This window comes from Fundulus heteroclitus, chromosome 16 (genome assembly GCF_011125445.2).
Source record: "Fundulus heteroclitus isolate FHET01 chromosome 16, MU-UCD_Fhet_4.1, whole genome shotgun sequence".
Lineage (NCBI taxonomy): Eukaryota > Metazoa > Chordata > Actinopteri > Cyprinodontiformes > Fundulidae > Fundulus > Fundulus heteroclitus.
This window is the reverse complement of record NC_046376.1, coordinates 32,925,884-32,939,641: the sequence shown is the minus strand read 5'-3', so window position 1 is coordinate 32,939,641 and position 13,758 is coordinate 32,925,884.

Below are 13,758 nucleotides of genomic sequence, written 5' to 3'. Positions count from 1 at the left end.
TTTGCAAAGAAGGATTATTCATAAAATCAAGAACAATATGGACAACCCTGAGCTTCCTCTTAATCAGACTGTCATCAACAACAAGGTGTCTTCAGTTTGAGGCTTTTCCAGATTAGATTTAAGACAGACCGCTACATGAGATCTTTCCTGTCTGCAGGAATCACCATCTACAACAACTCGTTGAAGAGACCACCATGAGTTACACCAGCATTTAATTTTCCTTTGAGATTAATAAAGTATTCTTTGAATTGAATTCCAACTGAATTGCATTGAATGGAATGCAGACAAGAAAACTCATCTGACACATGAGGTTCTCACAAGATTCATGGGAAAGGTGGCTAAAATCATGAAAGCCAGACCACTCCTTCCAGTGTCCTAAGATCCAGAAGCTCTTTTAATACTGACACTAGTGATGCCTCTCACTCTTCCAACAATCTTACGCCCCTTCACCTCCCAGTAGCTTTAATGAAGTAGATCACTTCTGAGTTCAGAGCCTTGCTGACAGGGATAATACACATAATTATTTACACACACACACACACACACACACACGCACAACAGAAAACACTTATATGTTTCAATTCTATCACTGACCTGTCTGGTCAGGTTCTTTTTTTTAATGGTGTTCATTTCTGAAACATGGTGCTGCCACCACCATGTTTCACTGTCAGGATGGATGGTGTTCTGGGGGAGGTGGGGTGTATTGGTTTGCACCAGACATAGTGTTTTCCTTGATCACCAACCAAAAAGCGCTTGGGTGACTTAGGAATCGCCCACGTGCCTTTTGCAAACTCTATTAATACCAAGTAATGTCTTTTTCTGGCCACTCTTCTAGAAAGCTCGGTTCTATGTAGTGCAGAGCTTATTGTGGTCTTATTGACAGATCCTCTAGGCCAGGGGTGGGCGATAATTTTTTCTTGAGGGCCACATTTGAATCTAGGACTGTTGTGGGGGGCCGGGCCAACATCAAAAACTCAGTTTTGCTTAATAACCGTGTATTTCTTTAGATTTAGCAAACACAAGTACATAGCATGTAGCAAAACTGGGTATATTACAACTTTTAAATGCATCTCATTTGTATTTCACATAACAGTACTGAACAATGGGCAGCAAATGACTGACAACTGTATTTTATATTGTGTTTACAACATATTGCATGCACTTACTGTACTTAACACTCAACCTTACAGTGCAAAAAAAAGTAATTTATGTGCTGAATAGCACAGAACAAGAACTTTTAACAGTCATTTTTTTCTCCTCTTTAATGTGAGAAATCTAGTCTTCTCTGAGCCTGAACAAGTGCTCTGAAATCTGGTTTAATATCTGAGGTGGAAATAAGAAGGATAGGAGAGAAGTGTGCATCAGTAAGTTAGGATCTGTATCTAGATTTGTTAAACTTCATCACAGAGAATATTTGTTCATAGATACAAGTGCAACCAAAAAGAACCAACAGCTTCTGTGTATGCCTTCTCAAGTTTGGAAAACTGTCCTCATTGAGAGAATATAAACGTTAGTATAAAAGTCCAGCAGTAATGCAAATTTAAAGTTCTGAGCCAACAGCCTGTCTGACTGCAGGTCTATGAGTTCAAACTGTGCATTAGTTGGTGCACTGTTCACACTGCCAGTAAAGGGAAAAGAAACCATGAGCATTTCTTTTTCTATTTCCTTGAAGTCATTGAAGCTCAACGTGCAGTGCTCCTAACATGGCTGAGTATTTGTGAAGTTGGGTCTGTGATGGCAAGGCTTCTTTAAGACTAGTTGTATGAGTGAGGATCTTGCTCTCTAACTGATTTGAGAGAAACTAAATTTTTTTCATAAAAGCTTTCACCAGGTTGTACATTTCATGAACAAAGAATCCCTTGCCTTTAAGTTAGGTATTTAGTTGATTCTTCAGTCCAGTCACATCAACAGGAAATGCCAAATCTTTGATCCAGGATGCATCCGAATGTTGTGGGAAATCCTTTCCTTTCTTTTGACAATACTCACGAATTTCTTCTTTTAAGTCCCATACCCTTTTCATAACTTTGACCAGACTGAGAAACCTAACAGCTGTACGGTACCCTATGTCACCATGTTCACTCTCATGCTCTTCTAAAAGTGCAACAAACTTTCTGTGATTCATAGCTCTTCCTCAGATGAAGTTAACTACTTTAGTAACAACATCATTAATTTTGAGTATATATTTACACAGCACCTCCTGATGTATAATACAGTGCAATAACACCAAGGACTGATCTGGGTTAATGTCTGTCACTTTATCTTTCGTCTGCTTTAAAGTCCCACATTTTTCCCGGTTAGTTTTGGACAACCATCTGTGGTGACTGCTACCAGTGTTTCCCCGTTCAGACCCAGATTGCAAAGCATGCATTTACTTCAATAGATAAGTCATTTCCCATTGTTGTGTCCTACATTGATCTTACTTCCCCCAACTCCTCTTTTAATGTCAAGTCCTTAGTTATCCCACGTGTCTTGGACATAACAGCACTTGTTCAAAGCAACAGAAAATAAATCAAACGTGTCCACTATGGTCCTCAACTGAAAGCTTCAAATTTTCCGCGTTGTCCTCAGTGCGTCTGGTGACCGTACGCTGGGAAAGCAGCACAAGGTTAAATGTGTATTTTTTTCTTGGGAAAAAGCAGGTCGCGGATTCAGTCTTTAACAAACTCACTGTCAGTGAATGGGTTACTTTTCTAAGTTATTTCATGCGAAATAACAAACTCGTCATCACCGCACCTCTGCTGGAGTGAAGCCAAGCAAATAGTTCTTGTTGCCTTTGTAATTTAGTGAGTAATGCCTCGGCTGTGCAGTCCTGCACCTTGCCGGCCAAGTTCTTGTATTTGTCGGCTTGCTTGGTCTCATAATGGCTGCGCAAATTGTAGTCCTTGAAAACAGCTACATTCTCTTTACACACCTTTCACATCCGTGAAGAGATGTCCGGTCCTTGTTAAAAACTCTCTTCTCGGCATCAGCTTTCCTCTTTCTACTCTGCAACGACATCTTTAACAGTGCATTTCTTATGTTTACGGGGTGCAAAGCCCTATGCATAAAACACGTGAACGTCAAGCCTTAAAAAGGCACACATGTGATGCACACACATCAATGTGAGTGCCTTCAGAATAAAAGCCTCACGGTTGTGTGAAATGACTATAAAAGAATAATGTTATTCAATATGATGTTGGAATTTGTTTTCTTGACAAAAGCATTGTGCGGGCACACAAAATAGGGCTCAGGCCTGTGAGCCATGCTCTGGTTTCTGCTGTTGAGCTCTGCAACGCCTGCGGTGTTATCTTTGGTCTCTGTTCTGCCTCTATGATTAATGCCCTCCCTGCCCACTCTGTGAGTTCTGGTGGGTGGTCCTCTGTTGGCAGGTTTCTTGTGGTACTATGTGCTTTCCATTTCACTATGTATGTGACCTTCGAAGATAATTGGTGGGACCACAACTTTTTGGGGGTTTCATAGCAAAGGGTGTGGATAAACATGCACATGCCCATTTGCAGTTTTTCTGTTTCTTAATTAATTCCTTTTTTTATACACATTTTTCTCATTTTACTTTACCAACTTAAATTATTTTCTGTGGTTCCATCACATAAAAAAAGCATTAAAACATTTAAATTACAGATTGGAATGTAACAGTAAGTAAGTAGAGCAAAGGGAGTGAATACTTTATAAAGGAACTGTACAGTAGCAGCATCTTAGTTTATTTTGTGTTCTTTTAACATTTTGGTGTTATTTCTGTTCATCTCTGTTTTCCTTGATTAGAATTGTGTTTGTGTTCCTGCTCAGCTCAGGGGTCCGTTCTTCGTACGTCGCTAACTCAGTTAGCTGGATTTGATTGTTGACAATTTGGCATGATCTTGGATCGTTTAGTTCTTCGAAACTCACCATGGACTTGCTGTCATAGCAACATGTGCACAAATTTAAGCCTGCTCGCGAGCTTATTTCATGTAAACAAGATTAGATCGCAGCTTTATAAGCGGAGGAGATAGGGAAGTCTGTCCAGCCAGTGCACTTGGACCACCTAGTGGCAGAGGACGGAACAGAATTGTGGAACACTATTTTTTAATGTTTAATAAAAGACCAAACAAATAATGCTTAATTCCTGTCGTTTTTTTAAACAATTCTTTATAAAGAAAAGACAGCAAGTCATCTTTTGCCTGCATTAAGAGATAGTTATGTAAAGTCAGCAATACTGTCAAATGGTGTTTTAGAACTTACTCTGAACGTCCTTTTAAAGCAACACGATCTCTAGTGCAATTTTTCTCTTTTTCAAGTTGTGAAGTTCAATTTCTCCTCTTAATTTGTGTTTTTTCAGGTCAAAATACTATTTTTTTTTGTTGAAGATGCCGTTTATATAGGGAATGGATGGCACTATGTGTCATTTTGTGGAAAAAAAAGGGTGAAACATGCCTCATGCAACAAAAGTAAAAAGAACCTGGGGGGGGGTTAAGCCTTTTTCTTGGTGGCTGTTATAAACAGACAAACACATCATTTAACAGTGGCTTTTAAAAAAGAGGAAGAAGTTGCTTTTTAAAATAAAGTATAATAATTAAAGGCTACTATTTTGTAGAATATTCTTGTACTTCACTTTTTTCCCCATGTTCTAGTGGCTCTGACATAAAAGAACAAAGTAAATATGAAATTATTAAATTGCAAAAATACATACTGTAGGAAGTGATAGAAACATCTACCATGGGCAGTATTTACGCATTTAATTTGTCTATTTTTTGCCAGCCCTCTCTCCTGGCTTTAGCAGACTTTGAGGTGTTACATGTCGTTTTAATTAATGACTCAAATTCGGCATAACCTTTCATTAAAAGCTCTGTTTGGGAAAAAAAACTGTGGGCGTTCTTTGGCCATGCTGAACAGCCAATAGCAGCGCTGCTGATCATTGTTTCTACTATCGATACATTTCCCCTTTTAAACAAACGCATGAACGCGCAGTTGTCTCAGATAACTCAATCCAGCGATACTAATCATAAACAACAGGTGTGTTGGAAGAACCCAATTAGCCGGATCATGATTAGCCGGATGAAATCATCTTGAATGTCTCATTTGATCTCGGATGTTTTAAGCAACGTACGAAGACCGGACCCCTGATCTGTTAATTAGTCAGTCTCCCTGCTTACCCTTCCTTGTCAGCTGCTCCAAATATCCCCTGATTGATACATTTGTAGTGAAATGTCCATATTTTAATGCAAGTATCAAATGGAACAAATTATTATTAATAGTTTCTCACTGCTAAGTTTTCCTGTGATTAAAACTCCTCGTCAGTAAAATGTATTGCACGTTCTAGGTATAAATATACATGTTACATAAATGCTATACAGTTAAAGTGTTTTTAAAACTAACATTATTGTTGTTTTCTCTTTTGCTGTTTCTATTCCAAGATTCTCCAATTTCATTAGGTACGCTCCACTTTTAAGTCTTTTTGGAAAGAAAAAAAACTATTTTAAAAAATTATTGCCACTAAAAGGGCAAATGATTTATTTTCTCTCCTATGTTGAGGCTTTTATGTCAAAAGATAATGCGTGTTTTGTTTCCAAGGAAAATCAAATAGTTGGTGATGTTCTGTGAGTTCATGTACATTTTGCAGTTATGCTCATAATGTAAAATGTTTGCCTCCACAGGAATCCTTTTAGAAAATAAAGAAACAGAACCTTGTAAGTGTTTATTGTTGTTTTGTTTATATGTGTGCAGATCTGAGTTCATATGTATCGTATATCATTCCTAAGTAATTTCTGATCTTTCCAAAACCAGGGAAAGCCAACATGATCATCGTTTTTTTAGCACTTTCCATCATCTGTAACTTCATACAGCTGTCCAGCTGTTTCCTACAAAGGAGACACAACACGAGGCGGCTGGAAAGCCTGAACAGCCCTGTGAGTAAATAACTACTTTAACATGCTTATTTGACAAACGACACGCAACAGTTCTTTTTATTTTTAACCCTAACCTCTTGTTTTATTTGTATTAGTTTCACCATTTTACTGTACATTTCTCCTCAAATACCAAACTTGAGAATGGTACAAAACCCATGACTGAAACAAGAGCTAATGAAAAAAAATATTCAATAACAGTTTTATTATTTTATTTATTTAATCCATCCATCAATTTTCTCTCCTGCTTAATCCCTCATGGGGTCACGGGGGGTGCTGGTGCCGATCTCCAGCGTTCACTGGGCGAGAGGCGGGGTACATCCTGGAAGTCTGTCACAGGGCAACACAGACACAGACAGGACAAACAACCATTCCAGCACACACTCACACCTAAGGAGAATTTAGAGAAGCCAATTAACCAACCAGTCATGTTTTTGGACTGTTAGAACCCACGCATGCACAGGGAGAACATGCAAACTCCATGCTGAAAGGCCAGAGTTAGATTTGAACCCAGATGCAAGGCAACAGTGCTACCCACTGCGCTACTGTGCAGCCCATTTATTTAATCTATTTATTTATTTGTTTATTTCTTCTGACAATCAGAGGAGTTAGTTAATTTATGGTTATGCAACTTGTGTGTGTGCACATCAGAACTTAAACAAAAGGGACCAAACAAGTCATTGTAATGAATTGTGATTTGGACCCAATAATTCAGCCAGACAAAAAGTAGTTTTAAGAGATTTACCGTAAGGGAGAGGGACAAGTTAGTTGCTGTAAGTTTAACAGTGGAGATGGTGAAACATTATTTTAAAGCCACAAACCTTTCTTGAACCCAGAGAGCAGCGCAGAATCCAAGCAGTGGTTCCAGGAGGATCTGAGTCTGTCCTTCACACACAGAAACCGGGTCCCAATCATGACCAGTTGCTGGGGAGAAGGTCCGGGGAACAGCACAGGGTCATGCATGGGAACACAGAGGCAGGGCGAGGTAACAAAGTGGGAAATCCAACAGGCCTTATCCAGAGTCCGGTCCAGGGTCTTGATCCACACAATAATCAAAGAGGCAGAAGTACAGGAGGGCTTGGCAGAAAGTCAGAGCCAGGCAAAAGGCACAGGTCAATCTCCAAAAAACTGAGAATCAACAGGAGAGTCCGACAGGGGCAAGGCAAATAGGCAGGAGTCCAAACAAACAATCAGTCATTCACAGGAAGGCAGTCTAGGAACAATGGAAGTTGTACTCACACAAAGGTTTTCGAGAAAACCCAAAAGAAGTCCAGTAAATGTAAAATATAGATATGCAACTGACCGACCTCATGAACAGCTGAACACAACAGTGATTGACAGGGAACTACTGCATATTAGTCTGAAGGTAACTCAATTTTTCTTCATCAACGTAGTGCTAGTTCTGCAGTGTTTATTTATTTTTTTAAGTCTGTACATTACAACTTCTGGTTGCCTGAGTTTTTGTTGCCAGCTATGATCAGAGACCAGGATTCGGATTTTGCACAAAGTGTTTAATACGTGGATTGAAGTTTTCTGTCGCTGCAAAGGATTTCAGTCAACTGGAAAATGAAAGGAAAAAAATAGACCTACTTGATTATGTTGCAGGTCCGTTCAGACTTGATTTTCATTGTTGTTATAGCTCTTGTACTGAGCCCCTCCTAAGGCTGACTGATTACCTGAGCTTTAAAATAGGTTTTAAAAGAAAATACGAAGCTTGGTTGTCTGAAGTAAGGAAGTTCTGTGTTCTAGAGTAATAGGTCTTAAGGTCATCATTGACCCTGTCAGTGTTGGCACTCTTGGACTTAAATGCTTTACTTGTAATATGCAAAGTTCAAGTGTGTTTGGCTGCCTGACAACTCCATTTCCTGAGCATGTGTTTAAAGCATTTAAGACTGAGCTGGTGAAAGGGGATAAGTAAAGTAGATTCTGGCACGGTTGTAATTAATGCTCACTGCAATAGTTACAAGAATTGGTTGGGAATATATTGCAGATTTTTCCTCATCCATACAGGCACTTATTATAACTGCAGGCTCAAATATATGCAGCAAGTAATAGCAATACAATATCACAACTATATTTTCCCTAAACTTTTAACGGAACAAACTTATCATCATACTATATGAGCAGATGACAGTCAGTTTGCTCTACTGCTTGCAATGCTCCGGGAGAGTATATGTCAATGTTGCCTGCACAAGGTATGTGTCTAGATTGCGTGACTGACACATTATTGACACACATCAATCTACAGCCTTTAAATTAGCTGTCAGGAAACAGTCACGGGTTGCATGTATATTTGGCAGAGTTCGTAATGAAAAACTCACTCTTATGACAAGAAGAAACTGAGAGGTTCAAAAATCATAAATGCTAGTTGTGGTCTGGACCACTAGTTTTATTTGTGTAGCTTAGGGGACCTAGTCATATACTATGATTTTATGAATGTGAATGCCAGTAGCTCACTCTGGTCACAAATTATTGTGCCCTGTTGGCTTATTATTTTTTATTTCTGTGTTTTACACTTTTTTTGCTCAGTTAGTAAACAAAGACATTGTGTGTGTCATTTAATCAGTGTTTCTATTCCGCACCAGCTGTTAATGTAAAAAGATGTATAGTATATATTTTGTATGAAATATATGCCACAAAGATATAATGTTTTTAAAGAATTACCATGTTTTAATAAAGTCTAAACTTTATCCATTGTATTTCTGTTGTAAAAACCCAAAATACTTGTATATGTACAGTGGTCTTTCAAAAGTATTCCACCCTCTTTCCAGTTTCCCTGTTTTGTTGCCTCACAACCTCACAAACCCCTCAAACAATGGATTGTTTGAGGGTTTTTTTTTATTGTGAAACAAACAATGAATAAGACACAATACCAGGTGACTTCAATGTACATAACTGTGTGCCCCCCAAGAAAAAAAAAAATGCTTTGTAGCACCAATTTTCAAATATCAAGAATCTTTATTGACATTATGTGTTACCATAATTGATGAAATGGACACAGATTAGACATAACACGCAGGTACAACTGAACCTAATCTTTCTAAACCTTTTTCTTTCCCTGAAATTCTATCCTGAAATACTTTTGCAGCAATTCCAGCCGGAAGTGGCTTTGTGTAAGTGTGCATGAGCTTGCTACTCAACATTTCATGGCTTCATAGCAAAGAGGGTAGATAAATATGCACATCCCAATTTTTAATCTGGCCATCCAGATTGATAATGTGCAGCACTCTATGTTCTGCACATTATGAATCTGGAACTGCTCCCATCAAATCCATTCGAACTTTTAGCTTGAACTTTTCAAGCTAATTGGAAGAAGCAATACCTAGTGCCTGCCTACCAATGGTTGCTTTTAGCTAATCACGATATGAAATGGAAATGTAAGCAGCATGCACCATGAGAAACCACAATAAGTTGTGGCTTGTCAAGGCACTTCTTGCTGTTCTTCTTACAAAAGAAAAATTGTGAATTTTTACAAAACAGATGTGAGAGCAGCGGCCACGCATGCATCCTCCTGCATTCCCATATTTATTTTGGTTCGGCTGTGGGCGCGGCTGCTCTTGCTTTCGTCACAGCTGGTATGTCCCGCCTTAAACCTTAATTCTGCAATGTGATTGGCCCAAACCGTTTTTGGTTTGGTCCCGAACGATTGAGGAAGGAGTGGGACAAGATGGATTCTCGTGTGTTTGTGATCGCACAAATACCACGAGAATTCAGCTTGCAGGCAAGGTTAGCCAAATTTCAGTTTTTACTCAGAATATGTTTTGCAGATCCATCACATTTTGCCAGGCACGGTACATATGGCAGGAAAACACTGTTTTTAACACGCTGACACTTTATATCCTTTGTCTTATCTTATCTGCAGAATCCAGAATTCATCGCCCTAAATCCAACTGCAACAGCTACAGAAGAATAGCCAGAGCAGTGCTCAACAGACTCGTTTGGAACTGTGCATTGAGGACCAAAGCCATGACCTCATTTCAACTTTCTGGTGGGAAGCAAGTAATTTCCTGGATGTGTTTACATCTCTAATCTATTTTTAACATGAGGTAGAAACAAGCCACAAATCACTTCACTCTCTGAGAGTTGAACACGGTGTGGAAAAGTCAGAAATGGCTTATGGAAGTACGCCAGAATCTTGCTAACGAAAGATGATAACAACAGAAGCCACATCACTCCATTTTACTGAGAGCTGCTCCTCCAGGAAAAAAGACTGAGGCTTGTGTGTCTTTTATTCCCTCCATGATACTTTTAAACTGACTCTGGGCTTGTATATTTGCAACGGTATGTAATGGTTACAGGAGGAGGAACCAATAACTGAATGTAATGTTTGAGTACAAACACTGAACTGTATTGCATTCACCACATAGTACCTGTTAAATGTTTTCCAATATTATCATGTTACAACACAAGCTTTGATGTATGTTAGTGGGACTTGATGTAATGCACCAACACAAAGAAGCATGTGATTGTGACGTGGAATGAAAAGGATACAATAAAAAACATTGCAATTGACTGCAACCCAAGCTCAGTCAAACATAAATGATCAGGTTCTGCCAAGTATTCTCAATTGGATTTAGGTTTGGACTTGGACTGGGCCAATCTGAGAGGTGAATATGCTTTGATGTAAACCATTTCATTTTGGATCTGGCTGTGTTTAGGGGTCTTGTATTGCTGGAATGTGAACTTCCCTCCTTTCTAAAGTCTTTTGGAACAGACAAAATGTTTATCTCCAGCTTCCCAATTCCTGAAAAGCAGCCCTACAACATGATCCTTAGATCATACAGGTACTTTTTTTTTTTTTTTTATTATAGTATTACGTAAAAGTGCAATATTTTGTGCCAGTGATTTCAGAAAGTGAAACTCGTATTACATAGTCTTTAAACTCTCTCACTCTGGGTCAGTAAGGGTCAGTAGGTGACACATTTATGGGGAAGATTTGACAGATGTCCAAAAGACAGTCATCAACACCCTTCACAACGAGAGTAAGCCACAAAAGGTCATTGCTGAAGAAGCTGGTTGTTCACAGTTCTGTATACAAACATATTACCTAAAAATGTATTGCCAGAAAATAAATTGAGTGGCAGGAAGAAGTATGAAAGGAAAAGGTGCACCAGGGAGAACCGCAGCCTTGAGAGGATTGTCAAGTGAAATATATTCAAGAATTTGGGAAAGCTTTACAAGGAGTGGACTAAGGCTGGTGTCGGTGCATCAAGAACCACCACACAGAGAGGAATACTATACATGGACTACAAACCCCTAGTGTCAAGCCTTTCCTGAAGCAGAGACAACGTCAGAATCATTTTTTTTTCTTCCAGTGTCCTGTCTAGCAATGCGGCAATAAGAATTGATGTCTTAATGCCAAATAGAGCTCGACAGATTTTGCTTTCACAAGTGGAGCAAACAACTTTTGCCATAATGTTCCGCTTGATTTGTGCATGTAAATAGCTTTATTGTGATTCCTGCAGGGAGAATTTCAAATTATATGGACACTACAGTGGGAAGGTAGGAGAGTAAAGGAAGAACAAGAAGAGAAAAAAAAAGAAAGAGAAGAGGTGAAAGAAATAATCATCTTACCTCCACCAGTCATTGGGCAAGAGGCTGGGTACACCTTGGACATGTCACCAGTCCATCACAGGGTGTATTTAGGATGATGTGCAGTGGTAATTTTCCCAGATACAGCATTTTCCATGTAGTTCAGAAAGTTTCATTTTAGTCTCATTTGACAAGTGCGCTTTCTTCCAGATTTATACTAAATGACGCACAGGTGGCACTCATACTGTTGTTTTGTTGCCAAAAAATTCCAAAACCGTCCTTTTCCTTCCACTTCACAATCATGCACTAATGTATATTACTTAAAACCCTTACAAATACATTTTGTAAGAAATACATTGACTATGAGTTTGTAACTATGTGTAAAGCATTTTACGGAGTATGAATAATTTCTACTTCCTGTAAGGCTGAAGTCTGTCTTGTGAAATGCTATCCATTTGTTGTCTAGCTGTAACTTCTTGTAAGCAAATGTAAGCTAATATTACACGACCCATATATGAAGGTGAGGACTTATGCCTGGCACACTTTATCTTGTGTTTTATAATCTTATCTCAAAGTATATACAGAAATAGCTCTTTAATTGCTTCCTTGCTGTGTGACAGGGTCATGCTGGCTGACAACACCGCAAAGGCATTGATGAAGCCTCCACCAATTTTATATAACCTGTATTGCATCATTTTGGAAAATCGAAACTGTGACAAAGTTAGAGACAAAATACAAAGTATTTGTAAGCACTGTGAATATTTTGGCTGGTTAGCCATTAGCCCTTATTGTATGTAGATACTTTGGTGCATCCAGTCAGACTGAACCATAGGGCTATTTCAGAGTTCTTTTACTGTGTCTGGACTTAATTTGAACATTTCCATTTTAAACTTTAAAATACCTAAACGGGTCAACCTTAACAAGCATTATCTGACACTTAAAGACTTTCACAATAGTGAAGCCTTTATTTTATTTGTTAAAACTTAGAGTTTTTTTTAGTTAAATTTCAATTCAGCTTCATTTATTTATATAGCACCAGTTCAACTCAAGCTAAAAAGTCAACTCATTCCAATCATACAGAGACCGATCCCAAGTCATTTACAAGAGTATTAGGAGAATGTAGCAGAGTGAAGGAAAGTGGTCAGTATGTCCTTCACCAGCCTAAGCTTATTGCAGCATAAGAGATATCTGAGGATAACCTCAGCCACTGTAACTAAACTTTTTCAAAAAGGAAAGTTTTCAGCCTGCTGTCAAAAATAAACAGGGTGTCTGCCTCACTGACTAAATCTGGGAGTTGGTTCCACAGGAGAGGAGCTTGGTAACTAAAAAATCTGCCTCTCATTCTACTATTAGAGGCTAGGAACCATCAGTAGACCTGCAGTCTGAGAGCGACATGCTCTGTTATAGATTTATAGCCCAATCAGATCTCTAAAGGTTGTATATCTGATAGGCATCATCTAAATTTAATTGTGGATTTTTGGAAAACAGAGTTAGAAAGGCATAAATACAATATGTGGATTCTACATAGACACCAGACCGTAAAAACATAGCGTGATTCCTGAAACTGTTATCTCGCTTTGTGAAAACAAAAGCAGGACATTTTTAGTGTCCCCTCCCCCCCAGGGAAAAAAACAAAAACAAAAAAAAACTAGATATCTTGTCTCAACTTGTTTCTGTGCATAGTTTCCATGATCTGGATGTCACCCCTAAAAATAGCTAAAGAGCTCAACCTTTTTTTTTTTATGTGTTTACTACTGGCTGGGGATATGGATGTAAAATACAGCACTTGGTAAGCTTAAAACTTTGTGAAAGAAGTTTCTAAATGTGTATACATTATTTAAAGTTATGCTTTTACAAACAAAGAGATGAATATTTCATTAAAAAAAAATCAGTATATGCAGTTTCTAATATATACCATTAACCAGTATACATCTTTTGTGTCATATGTCATCTTAATCAAACATTCTCTGCTTGTTTTTTTCCCCCCCATTTTATCTCACATGGGATATAACAGCATACGAGGGCTAACATAGCTGGCTGTGATATGGCCAAATGAGGTCAGAAAAGCTTCCATGTATATATTTTGCAACCTTATTTATTGTTTTTCCTAAATAGAGGTGTAGGCATATGCCTGTTTGTGCAGATGCGGTTTGAGACATGCATCTATTTTTAATGGTGTGTTCTGTTTGCCTCAGTGGATTGAACTTGGGTTATAAAGCCTTCACTTATTTCTCTTTCATTTTAAAGCCATAGAACCAAAGAGATTTGCTAATGTGTTTGTTGCCGATTCACCAGGCTATGTAATGTTATTACTAATATTAAAAGCTATAACTCCAGGCTTTTCTTTTTC